Below are 13,352 nucleotides of genomic sequence, written 5' to 3'. Positions count from 1 at the left end.
AGGGTGACTTGATTTGCTGAAAAAAGTGTGGCTGTTACCACAGAAATATCAGGTTAGAAACAAAATTATAGCAATATCCTATAAACCTCTCCACAGATTTTATTTTAAAACATTTTTAAAACATTATTTACAAAAATGTAAAAGTGGAATTGATTTAAATTGTATTTTTGTAATGAATACGAGGAGACTGTTTTACACCTATTTTGGCATTGTACATACTCAGTCAAGAGGAAGAAGTGCAAAAATTATTAACAATTTTCAGTGTTCTAAACCCCTTTTACATTGTGGGAAAAAGTGCTTTTTGGCTTTACTGTCTAATTTACTAATAAGCAACCAAATTTTAAGGTATTGATCACTGAATTATGCTTGTATATTACCAGCATCAGAGACTCTTTGAACAAGGTAGCCTACCCACTTTAAAAAAAAACTGTGAACTCTATAATGTATTTATTTAATTATTCCATATGTACATTTTGTATATTTGTATTTTATTTATAAATACCCCCTGGCATGTATATTTTTTGTGTTGTAAAATGTTATTTGCTGTTCTTTAAATAAATAATAAAAACTTAATAAAAAGCAGATGAACAAACTGAACTGGAACATGAACTAACTTTAACCTGAAGATTCAGAAACACACCCTATACGCTACAGACAGGCTGTTTTGAAGATATTTGCTTTAAAATTTACAAATTTCGTAATTAGTGTTAAACTGAAGTGCTTTAATAGAATCGTATTCAAACACTGAACACAACAACAATCATCTTTATTTTTTCCGGCGAGTTGGAGCTAAATTATGTTTCCAGACTTGAGTAAACCTTACGAGCATTAAGCAACCTGTCATTATGGGGCTCTTCGTTCTTTCGCATTGACTGATAGCAACTCGCCTCTATCTGACCCTGAATACAAAGGAAGGAGGGGGTTAGCACAGCTTACGGACAACTACTAACATAAAACTAATCCAGCTGGATGTTAAATAGTTATTTTTGCTAACGAATGGCTTGAGTTAGCAGATCTTATGCTGTTGGCTGCGCACCTTACTGTAACCTAACGTTGCAAACGCTTTGTGTAAGACACATTTTCTGCACAAATTCCTTTTAAATGCTGATTTATTTAGGCTACATCAGTTCATTAACCAAGCGAACAACCTGTTCTTGTCCAAATTAAGGCAAAGTTGACAGTGAAAATGTCATCCGATGTCCTGAGGCTGTCATGTTTCTGCGACTGAGTGAACCGGGAATTAGCTCGGCATTGCTTCTGAGGGCGCTTCCGGTATTCAATTCCGCTGTGAAAAAGGCCTATTTGTAGTAGCTTAGGAGTCGTCTGATTGGTGCATTGAGAATTGGATAATGCGGATCCAGCCGCTAGCAATCATAAGCACGTGATCCTCTCGAAATTTGTTTATAACTAAACTTCACTTTGAGAACCCCTTTCCCAGTGATGGGTTGCAGCTGGAGGGCATATGCAGCATAAGTTGGCGGTTCATTCCGCTGTGGTGACCCCAGATTAATTAAGGGACTAAGCTGAAAAAAAATTAATGAATTTGAGAACCCCTGACCTAAGTGTTAAAGGTGCCCTATAAGGAAAATCTAGGTATACCAAAGCATAGTAGGATATTAAAACATCATGGAAATGGACATACTGTGAGTCATAGTTTCCTTGTTCTCATGTAAATTCAACGAGTGCAAAACCCCAGTGGACAATGCGCCAATCAGAAGACAAAACAAACTGTGACGAGACTTATAGGCCATGCCCTCCGCATTTGCATGTATGACTAATTTGGGTCGTCTATTCAAACCTGACGAGCAGCCATGTCATCAAGTTCTGAGATCATAAAAAAATCTCTGAGATCATTAATATGCACACCTCATGCTGCGTTTGATAAGCAACAATGATTTCTAATGAGACAACAATAATAAATTTCGTCCCTTAGTTATTTTAAGCATATATTTCACTTACTATGTATGTGGGACTTTTATTTTGAAAACGCGAGCTTCTAATTGTTTACAACATATCTGGTGAGCAAAATAGGTCAACATTACTCTGAATGGGTTTATATTTGTCCATGTTAAGTGTACTTTGTGCTGTACGTGTTTGTTTGTGTCTGTTAGAGCAGCACAGCGGAACTCATTAATATTCACGACACAATCCATATATGGTCAATCATGGACCTTGTGGTTGTAGGGATATTTTATGAAGTAATAAATTAGCTTATAAACCATTTCTGGAATTTTTTTGAACTTACCAAAGCCATAAACCCACTGGTAGATATCAGAGAACAATTTCACTTATTAAACCAATGCGGTATATGGCACCTATAACATACCATCACAGCTTGATTTACGCGTCTTAGGTTGCAGGGATTTTGCTTAGATAAACGCATCAACCTGCTCTCTGTCTGCTAATTATAAGTGCACATACCTGTATCAATGTATTGTGTTCTCACACTAAATTAATCTCACGTGTTAAATGTATAGTCTATAAATGGCAAACAGACAAAAAACGTGAAGAAAATGATACTGTTGTAAGCTACATTTTTAATTTACAGGATATGAGGTGAAATACTTTTACTGATTACCATTACAAGGGCTACTCAAAGTGCTCATACTTTAAGTAGTATTTACAACAGATACTTTTACTCTAATTGCACTACATTTTTGGGAAAGTAATGATACTTTTACTTTTTAGTACTCTTTCACTACCTCACAAAACTGATTTTATTCATTAATTTTCCTTCAGCTTAGTCTCCATTTCAGAGGTCGCTACAGCAGAATGAACCGACAACTATTTCAGCATATGTTTTAGCATTGGATGCCTTTCCAGCTGCAACACAGAAAATTGGAAACATCCATACACACTCATACACTATGTCCAATTTAGCTTATTCAATTAACCTATAGCGCATGTATTTGGACTGTGGAGGAAACTGGATCACCAGAAGAAAACCCAACACGGGGAGAACAAGCAAACTCCACACAGAAATCCCAACTAGCCCAGCCGGGACTCGAACCAGTGACCTTCTTGCTGTGACAGTGGTAACCACTGAGCCACCGTGCCACCGATTTCAGACATAACAATTGAATCATGTTTAACAAAATAAAGAAGTCCTTAGTGATGAGTACTTGCTTACTACGATATTAACGTCTCAGTAGAAACGACATCAAAAATGGAAAAAGTTGGTACTTTAAAACTTTACATACTTTTCCACACAAAATGACACCCAAGTGGAGCGTCTTCTTCGCCATCTTTATTTATTTATTTTTTAGCTCAACTGTCAGAAATGGGATGTACAGGAATGTTGGATATCAAAGGCAGAGACGAATACATCCATGCTGCCTTCAAAATCCGATCAGTAAAAGGAGCCTCTCGAGACAGGAAGTGATCCAGAATTTGTATTCGAACACGCTTTGCTGCCTTTCTGCTTTGGAATTATGCCTCCAGAGAAAGCATTATAGAGCTTCCAGATGCAGCCAGGGAGTGAACAGAGAACAGAAACACAAAAAATGAGTCCAAAAGCCCAACACACAGGATGGGTACCATGATTCGTGACAGATCTTTTCATTGAATAATTTAACTGTTGTTATGTATGTTCCTGCATATTATTTTAGGAGGTAGAAGACCCATAAAAATTGAATGAATCAATGAATTTATATATAGAGTATGTATGTATGCATAGTTGAAGTCAAAATTATTAGCCCTCCTGTTAATTTTTTTCCCTTTTCAAATATTTCCCAAATTATGTTTAATGGAGCAAGGAATTTTTCACAGTATTTCCTATAATATTTTTTCTTCTGGAGAAAGTCTTATTTGGTTTATTTCGGCTAGAATAAAAAAATTGTGTACATTTTTTAAACCCATTTTAATGTCAATTTATTATCTTAAGCAATATTTTTTTAAATTGTTAGATAGAACAAACCACTCTTATACAATGACTTAAATAACTCTAACTTGCCTAGTTAACCCAATTAACAGTTAAGCATTTAATCAGCACTTTAGACTGAATATTAGTATCTTGAAAAATATCTACACTACATTAAAAAAGTCTTGTCGCTTATCCAAGTTTTAGAATCAACAAATAATAACTTGACTTCTAGTTGATCATTTGGTATCAGAAGTGGCTTATATGAAAGATAAAGGCCTCTAGATTATGCTTATTTTACCTAAATAAAAAATATTAACATTCCTTGATTTTTAATTACTTAATTAGGACAGTAAGGTCTGACTTTGCTTAGACAAAAGTTACTAAACAGAAATAATGTACAGTATAGAATATAAAGTCATGCTGCAGTGGAAAAAGAATGAATATTGTGTATGACTCCCATGAGCTTGGAGGAATGCATCCATACACATCTCTGCAATGACTCAAATAACTTATTAATAAATAATAAGTTTGTAATGCTTGTAAGTGTGTAATGAAATGGCCAGCACAAATGTCTTGACGCAACAGGCTGTTGATGTTGTCATCCACTCTGCAGATCTCTCGTACGCCCTTATACTGAATGTAACCCCAAACCATGATTTTTCCTTCACCAAACTTGATTGATTTCTATAAGAATCTTGGGTCCATGCCGGTTCCAATAGGTCTTCTGCAGTATTTGTGATGATTGGGATGCAGTTCAACAGATGATTCATCTGAAAAATTAGCCTTCTGCCACTTTTCCAAATCCACTAGAAGTCAAGCCTTCCAAATCCACTAGAAGTTTGTTGCTCTTACAGCTGGGATCAACGACAAGACTTGTGTCAGGTAGTGTAGTAAAATATTATGTACTGTCACCATGGCAAAGATAAAATGAATCAGTTATTAGAAATGTTGTTTTAGAAATGTGTTGAAAAAAAACTCCTTTCCATTGAACAGAAAGGGAAGTTAATAATTCAGGAGAGCTAATAAGTCTGACTTCAACTGTATGTATGTATAAATACTATCCACGTAAATGTGAGAGTGTGAAAGCCATTCAGAGAGTGAGACCACAAAAACCCAATTGTACGTCTGACATTATAAGAGCAACAACACATGCTCTCTTCTCTGAGCTCAATGTATCTAATGACTGCCTTATTATGGAGCTAAGTTAAACACAAAATCTCTCTCTCTGCCACACACACACACACACCACTCACGTATTCAGTCATGTCACGTACACAAAGAGGAAACACTGAAAAAAAAGAAGCTGATTCCCTCTGTTGTTCATTGTGAAAAAGATCCTTTCAGCTTATCCAGGCTGAGTGTGAAAAAATAGCCCGGATGCCCTCTTCAAAACGCCATGGCAACTCTTGGTCATTTCTGGTTTATTTCTTAACCTTAATTCCCCCCTTTCAAAGCACCTCTTATATCCACCATAAACACTCTCTTTTCTTTCTTCCTTTGTGCCTCCACTATTATTCTTTGCCTTCTCTCGTCATTTACTTAAAAATCTTACTCTACAATCCTAATGTCAACTATGGCGACCGGCAAAAATGGCTTTGCTGTGTGATATTTGCCATTTTCAGTAACAGACTGTGGCAGAAAAAGCTCAGAGGCTACAAAAGAAAAACTAAATTAAATGGATAACATAGCAAATTGCTAACTGAATGGTTCAAAGGCAAATTACTAACTGAAGGGTTCAAACAAATCCTGTGTTCTTTGTTTCTCTATGCAAAAGTCAAGTCTTTTGTGTTTTTCTTTTGTGATGTGATTCTGTCGCTTTAGGTGTGGAGATTAATAGTTGCCTCCTGTGACTGGAATTGTTCTCCCTTTTTTTGATATGAAGTTTAACTCACTTAAGGGCCCATGAACCCCCATCCCCTCATCCGTTTTTAGCAGCGTGGGACATATATATGACTGTCAGTATCTCAAAAATGTGTTTTGTGACCCTTTGTGTGGTTTATTTACAAACTAATTTCGAGAGGTTCACGTGCTTATGATCAACATGGCTGGCTCCTCATTAGCTCCGTAATCTGACCCATTAGATGATTACGGAAGCATTATAAATAACCAGAGTTTTTCACTCCAGTTATCTTCGTTTTGAAGCTTCCCCCCCTTTCCACCCCTACTTCCTCCCCCTTTTTCCGATAGAGCGACACGGTGGCCCAGTGGCTAGCACTGTTGCCTCACAGCAAGAACACTGCTGGTCCAACCTCCTATCGGGCTGGTTGGTGTTTCTGTGCGGAGTTTACATGTTCTCCCCGTGTTCGCGTGGGTTTCCCCCGGGTCCCCCGGTTTCCTCCCACCATCCAAAAACATAAACTAAAGCCAATCAACTAAACCAAATTATCACCGAAAACAACACTAGTTTACACTTCTCACGCGGCGACAAGCAGGGAAGTCCTCGAGACCTACCTGAGCTCGAACTCCGCTCTCGCCCTTCTAACGGGAGGGAGCCCCGGGCTCGAGGATATTACGAGCTCAGGGCTCTCTCCCGGGACGGCATGCCAAATACGCTTGATTGATTACCAGCTAAGTGTGAACTCTTAAAAAGGCCTTTCTGGTCTGTTCATAAATTGGTTAAAATGCATTCAGGAGTTCACACTTAGATAATGCTTGATGATGTTAGCAGGTTTGGCATGCTGTCCCAGGAAATCCACACCAATATGGGGAGAACATGCAAACTCCACACAGAAATGACAACTGGCCCAGCCGTGGACTCGAACCAGCGGCCTTCTTGCTGTGAGACGACAGTGCTAACCACTGAACCACCGTGCCACCCAAGATGTAATTCAGTTGTAATTCAGTCAGAATTATTAGCCCCCGTTTATTTTTCCCCCAATTTCTGTTTAACAGCGAGAAGATTTTTTCAACACATTTCTAAACATAGTAGTTTTGATTACTCATTTCTAATAACTGATTTATTTTTTGCCATGATGACAATAAATAATATTTTACTAGATATTTTTCAAGACACTTCTATAAAGTTCTATACAATTCATTCATTTTCTTTTCAGCTTAGTCCCTTTATTAATCTGGGGTCACCACAGCGGAATGAACCGTCAACTTATCCAACATATGTTTTACGAAGTGGATGCCCTTCTAGCCCCAACCCATCACTGGGAAACACCCTACACTCTTGCATTCATACACATACAGTAAAGCCAATTTAGCTTACCCAATTCACCTGTACCGCATGTCTTTGGACTGTTGGGGAAACTGGAGCACCCCGAGGAAACCCACACAAACACAGGGAGAACATGCAAACTCCACACAGAAACGCCAACTGACCCAGCCGGGGCTCGAACCAACGACCTTCTTGCTGTGAGGCGATTGTGCCACCCAGTGAGCCACCGTGACGCCGGGCCGTTTTAGTTTTTACATACTTAAAAACTGCTTTTATTTTAGCCGAAATAAAACAAATAAGACTCTCCAGAAGAAAAAATATTATCGGATATACTGTGAAAATATATTTGCTCTGTTAAACATCATTTAGGAAATATTTAAAAAAGAAAAAAATTTAAAGGGGGGTTAATAATTCTGACTTCAACTGTATATCTATTAATATTATTTTCTGTGATGAGAAATTAACTTAACGTGTTATTGAAGCCAAAAGATACGTTCTTTCTTTCTTTCTTGAAGTGTGTTTTTTTATCCTGCAAGAATGCATTACATGTGATAATTATATATTGCAGAAAAACACATTTCTGTTGCCATAGGAGTTCAGTTTATCATCTACATCCCTGTGATTTGAGATGACACTACACACAAATAGATTCAAATAGCTTTTTTCCTTCCTTTTATTATTGAAAAACTGTGTTGTGATGAATAATGCATCAAGCCTGGTTTTCAGTTTGTTAGTCTGTCTTATTCCAATATCCCTGCCTCAGTCTTCCAATCACAGATGTGAGAACAGCATTCGAGTATTCATATAGGGTCAGCCGCTTCCCAAAACTAATGAAATGGTAAATAACAGTTAAAGGAAAATTAAATTAAGCTCTATTCGATTTTTCAGCTTGGGAAACCTACTGTAAAATTCTCCATATTGCTCCCAAATAGACAATTTCTACCACCCTGCTCACAGATGAATGTCTTATCAATATTTCTGTTCAGTCTCATTTGGTTAAAATTGCTGGAGAAATGAGTCAGGATGATAAATATTTATTTTTGTATTTGTTTGATGAACACACCTGCTTTGAGTTACAATGAGCTCGACTCACATCCACCCACAGTGTTTATCACACAGACACACACACTCAGAGTAATAGCACACCTGTGTTTTGATGTTTACATGCAGACGGAGAATCAGACTGGGCTGATTATCTGCATGTCTGCATTTTGTAAAGATGAAGCCACTTATGTAAACAATACTAGGCATGTTTTTCGCCTCGCTAGATGCTAGCATGATTCACATACAACATAAGCACTGATAGAATAGAAGAAATGTACAGTATATATATGCATGTGTGTGTTTGTGTGTGCGTGTGTGCGTGCGTGCGTGCGTGTGTGTGTGTTTCAGAATGCATTTGAATCTTTCAATTTACTGTAGCTCTCTGGGCTTCTTCTGTTATGAATGACTGAACGTTTTGATGCTTTGTCCCTTCGATGCTTCATTAGAATAGTGTGATACTTTTGTTGCATTAGCTATGTGAACATCATTTTCACATTCATTCACATTCATTTTGTTAAAGAATCACTAAATAACCACATGCACACATAAATGAACAGAATACAATTGCATTTCTTAATTTAAACTGATTTGATGAATGTTTGTATAAAGTGTTTTTTATTAGGCTATGTATTCTTATTGTGTTCGATTTGTAAAATTTTGTTCTATTTCTATTTATTTCAGTTTTCTATTAAAAATGTTTGACTGAGCTAGCTCTCTGCAACTCTCACATGGTCGCCAACTGAAGCTAAGCAGAGCTGCGCCCGGTCAGTACTTGGATCGGAGACCACATGGGAAAACTAGGTTGCTGCTGGAAGTGGTGTTAGTGACCAAGAAGGGGTGGTCTGTGTGGGTCCTCATGCCCCAGTATAGTGAAGGGGACTCAGTTAGAGCCATCTTTTGGATGAGACGTTAAACCGAAGTCCTGACACTCTGTGGTCGTTAAAAATCCCAGGATGTCCTTCAAAAAGAGTAGGGGTTTAACCCTGGCATCCTGGCCAGATTTGCCTACTGGCCTCTGTCCATCTTGGCCTCCTAACCATCCGCATATCATAACTTGTTTCATCACTTTGTCTCCTCTCCACCAAACAGCTGGTGTCTGGTCTGGCGGTCATCGCATCATCCAGGTGGATGCTGCACACTGGTGGTGGATGAGGAGATTTCCCCCAATGTGTATAGTGCTTTGTTTGTCCAGAAAAGCGCTATATAAAAGTAAGGAATTATTATTATTATTATTATTATTATTATTATTATTATTATTATTATTATTATTATTATTATATTATTATTATTTTATTGTTATTATATTAATTATTATTATTATTGTTATTGTTATTATTATTATTATTATTATTATTATTATTATTATTATTATTATTATTATATTATTTTATTGTTATTATATTAATTATTATTATTAATAATAATAATTTATAATGCAAAATATGATACTTTATCCAACAACAACAAAAATATTAAATTATGTTTTAATTAAAAAATGTAAATATTATGCTATGACCTGAATTCCATAAGGGACATTTTATTATAATTAATATAAAAATTTATTATATGTAATTTGCACATTTTTTAAAATGGTTACTTAATTGACAAAAGTACAACGAAAAGATTTCCCACACACTCTAATAAAACTTTGGGACAGAGGCAAATTAAAAGTGAAAAGGTCAAATGAAAAGGTTTTGAAGCAGTGCACAAGCAGGCGAATTGGTGAAACACATGGGCTTCATGGCTGGGTAAAAGAATGAGCATTTCAGTCTTTGCAAGGCAGGATCATGGCTCATTATTTTGTGCCAAAAGTCATGTGAGAATTGTCAAACATATTGAAAATCCCATTTAGTAATGCAAAATCACAACCAGTGTCTTTCACCATGCAACTACCATATTTAATATTGTGAAAACTCAATCTGTATAGAGCGAGACAGCAGCCCTCAGCTGAATGTCCATGGTTGTGATACAAACTGACCCATGAGATTATAATGACACCATCACTATCTATTTTTAAATCACTTCTAAAAATGCACCCGTTTAGTTTGGCATATTAAAATTATATCAATATTTAGTCTATTGCTTTGTTTCTAAATATATATGTTATTTGTCTTGGTATTATTTATATCTTTTTATCATTATCTCTATGTTTTTACAAAATACGACCCAGTCTTATGTACAGCGCTTTGGTCAGTTTTGAGGCTGTTTTTAAGTGTAGTTTATAAATAAATGAACTTGAACAAAGTTGAATGTGCTCTAGCTCCAGTCTCAGATGAAAGAGCATGAAAAACAGTCATGTGTTGTTAAAAATGCCACATGAACTCAGGAAAACTTTAGAAAACCACTGCAACTGAACACAGTCAGCTGCTGCATCAAGAAATGTTGCTTGACCTGTTGCTGATGGTAAAAGCTATACAGTGCATTAGTTGTGTACGGTAGTGATGCTGCTGGTTCTTCAGGCCAGATATGATCTCAGATCATCAAGAACACATTGAACTGTGCTGGGAATAAATGAGTCAATATTTCAGCTTGTTTCTGGGAAAAACAGACATTGAGATTATAGCCTCAAAGTTAAAAGAGAACATCCAGAATTTTAGGAGTGATAGATGTAAAAGCAAATAAGAGTAAACTGTATGGGTGTGAGAAATGTGTACAAAGTAGCATTGACATGAAGGCATATAGTGGCAGAATACAGAGCCATATACTGATGTCTTTCATGATAAGTCTATGGTTATTAGATCAAGTCTCATTCTGCCTGTTCTATAACAGCATGGTTTTGTAGACACAGAGTGTTTAACTGGCCTTTCTGCAGTACAGATCTTTGTCATACATTGAAAATGCATGACTCAGCTAAAGTTTTATATTATGGCAAAATGTATTACGGGTAGCACGATCGCCTCACAGCAAGAAGGTCGCTGGTTCGAGCTTTGGTTGGTTCAGTTGGCATTTCTGTGTGGTGTTTGCATGCTCTCCCTGCATTCTGCTGTGGCGACCCCAGATTAATAAAGGGACTAAGCTGAAAAGAAAATGAATGAATCAATGAATGAATGAATTAAGGGGTAAAAAAAAATCTTGTAAATCTTTAACAGCTTGTGTTAATAATAAAAATACTGATATTTCCCAGACTAGAATTTATTTTCTCTGTTGGATTGAGTGTTTATATACTGGATTTATTTTACTTTGTACTTTTGAAAATTAAACAATGCTTTAAATTACGAAATGCTTTAAATGGTCTCCTAATTTAATTTGTTTATTAATTTTATCTAAATGCAATCCCAATAAAATTAAGGGAAATAAATATACACTTACTGGCCACTTTATTAGGTACACTTGTCCAACTGCTCGGTAACGCTAATTTCCAATCAGCCAATCACATGGCAGCAACTCAATGCATTTAGGCATGTACACATGGTCAAGAAGATCTGCTGATAGAAAGGCAACAGTAACTCAATTAACCACTTGTTACAACCGAGGTATGCAGGAGAACATCTCTGAACACACAACACATCCAACCTTGAGGCAGATGGGCTACAGCAGCAGAAGACACCCCCTGGTGCCACTCCTGTCAGCTAAAAACAGGAAACTGAAGATACAATTCGCACAGGCTCACCAAAATTGGACAATAGAAGATTGGAAAATGTTGTCTGGTCTGATGAGTCTTGATTCTGCTGCGACATTCAGATGGTAGTTACCAGATCTCAATCCAATAGAGCACCTTTGGGATGTGGTGGAATTGGAGATTTGCATCATAGATGTGCAGCCGACAAATCTGCAGCAACTGTGTGGTAATATCATGTCAATATGGACCAAAATCTCTGAGAATTATATCTCCAGTACCTTGCTGAATGAATGCCACTAAGGTTTAAGGCAGTTCTGAAGGCAAAAAGGGTCCAACAAGGTAATAGTATGGTGTACCTAATAAAGTGGCCGATGAGTGTATATAATATATTGAATGTCCTGAAGAAGATGAAATGTAGAGGGCTTCAGGGTTAAGACAAGTGAGTCAGATGGTGACAGTGAGGGCCACATTGTCATATTTTATTTGAGAGTTTATAAATATCCCTCTTGAAAAAACAACGAAGGGTAATAACTGTCCTGTCCTATACTGTCAGTCGCTCTCAATCTTAGGCTCCTTTTTGCAGCTTTGCTGTAATTATCTATTCCACATTTGGGATCAGATTCAAAGCAGATGAAAATGAATTTATGTGCCTTGTTTCAGGAGACTGTTAGGTGAATTCATTAAAGTTCATTATACCGATAGAATTAAACAGATTTAGCGACTGATTAAATTAAACAGAGATGGGTGAAACTCAGCGTTGTGGCTGCACTGTGGCTCTAATATTGTTGGTTACTGTGTGATAAATTGTTTTCCTCATAACACTTTGACAAACCCTTGTCTCATATCAGCTAGACTTTCTTCTAGAGAGGCCCCAAATCAATCATATGATAAAGACTCAAATGTGTCATTATGTTGTAATCTGGCAGGATATTTAGAAATCGTAAAGCAGGGGATGTTTTGAGTGTTTTGCTGTTCATGATGAAAACACTTAAGAGCACAAGACAGAAAGATTTAAAACTTTAACCACTGATATAAAGGATGCAGAGGCTAAAGAGAGAGAGACATGTAAAAGAATGCCCCTGTTTAATACTGACATGTTTCTCCAGAAATGGTTTTATTTGCTCATTTATAACCACAGGAATTACCCAAAATGAAAAGCTCAGGTTTGACCATATTTGGAATGGTCATAAATATTAATGATAGAGGGCGTGTCTGAAGTTGGGGCAGACACAATTGTCATAGCAGCATCAGCCAATAAAATTAGCCTGCAATCGACTGTTGTCTGAGCTGGGGTATTTGCATTTAGCGATCTGATTGGCTGACGCTTCTGTTGGCACTTGATAAGTGGAAAAAGTCCCAACTTCTACAGCGAGCAACGCCACTGAAGTGGCGCCGAAGGATCCACAATGCAGTTCGGCAACACCTGGCATCACCCATTCAAAGTGAACGGGAAGCGTTGACGCCCCATGTGTCTGCTCTCTCTTTCTCTCACTCTCTCTCTCTCTCTCTCTCTCTCTCTCTCTCTCTCTCTCTCTCTCTCTAACAATCACACACAGCATTCATTCTTTCATTCAATTTCGTTTCGGCTTAGTCCCTTTATTAATCTGGGGTGGCCACAGCAAAATAAACCGCCAACTTATCCAGCACATGTTCTAAGCAGCGGATGCCCTTCCAGCCACAACCCATCACTGGGAAACACCCATACACTCTCATTCACACACATA

Source organism: Danio aesculapii, chromosome 3 (genome assembly GCF_903798145.1).
Source record: "Danio aesculapii chromosome 3, fDanAes4.1, whole genome shotgun sequence".
In the NCBI taxonomy this organism is placed as follows: Eukaryota; Metazoa; Chordata; class Actinopteri; order Cypriniformes; family Danionidae; genus Danio; species Danio aesculapii.
Note: the sequence above shows the minus strand (reverse complement) of the source record.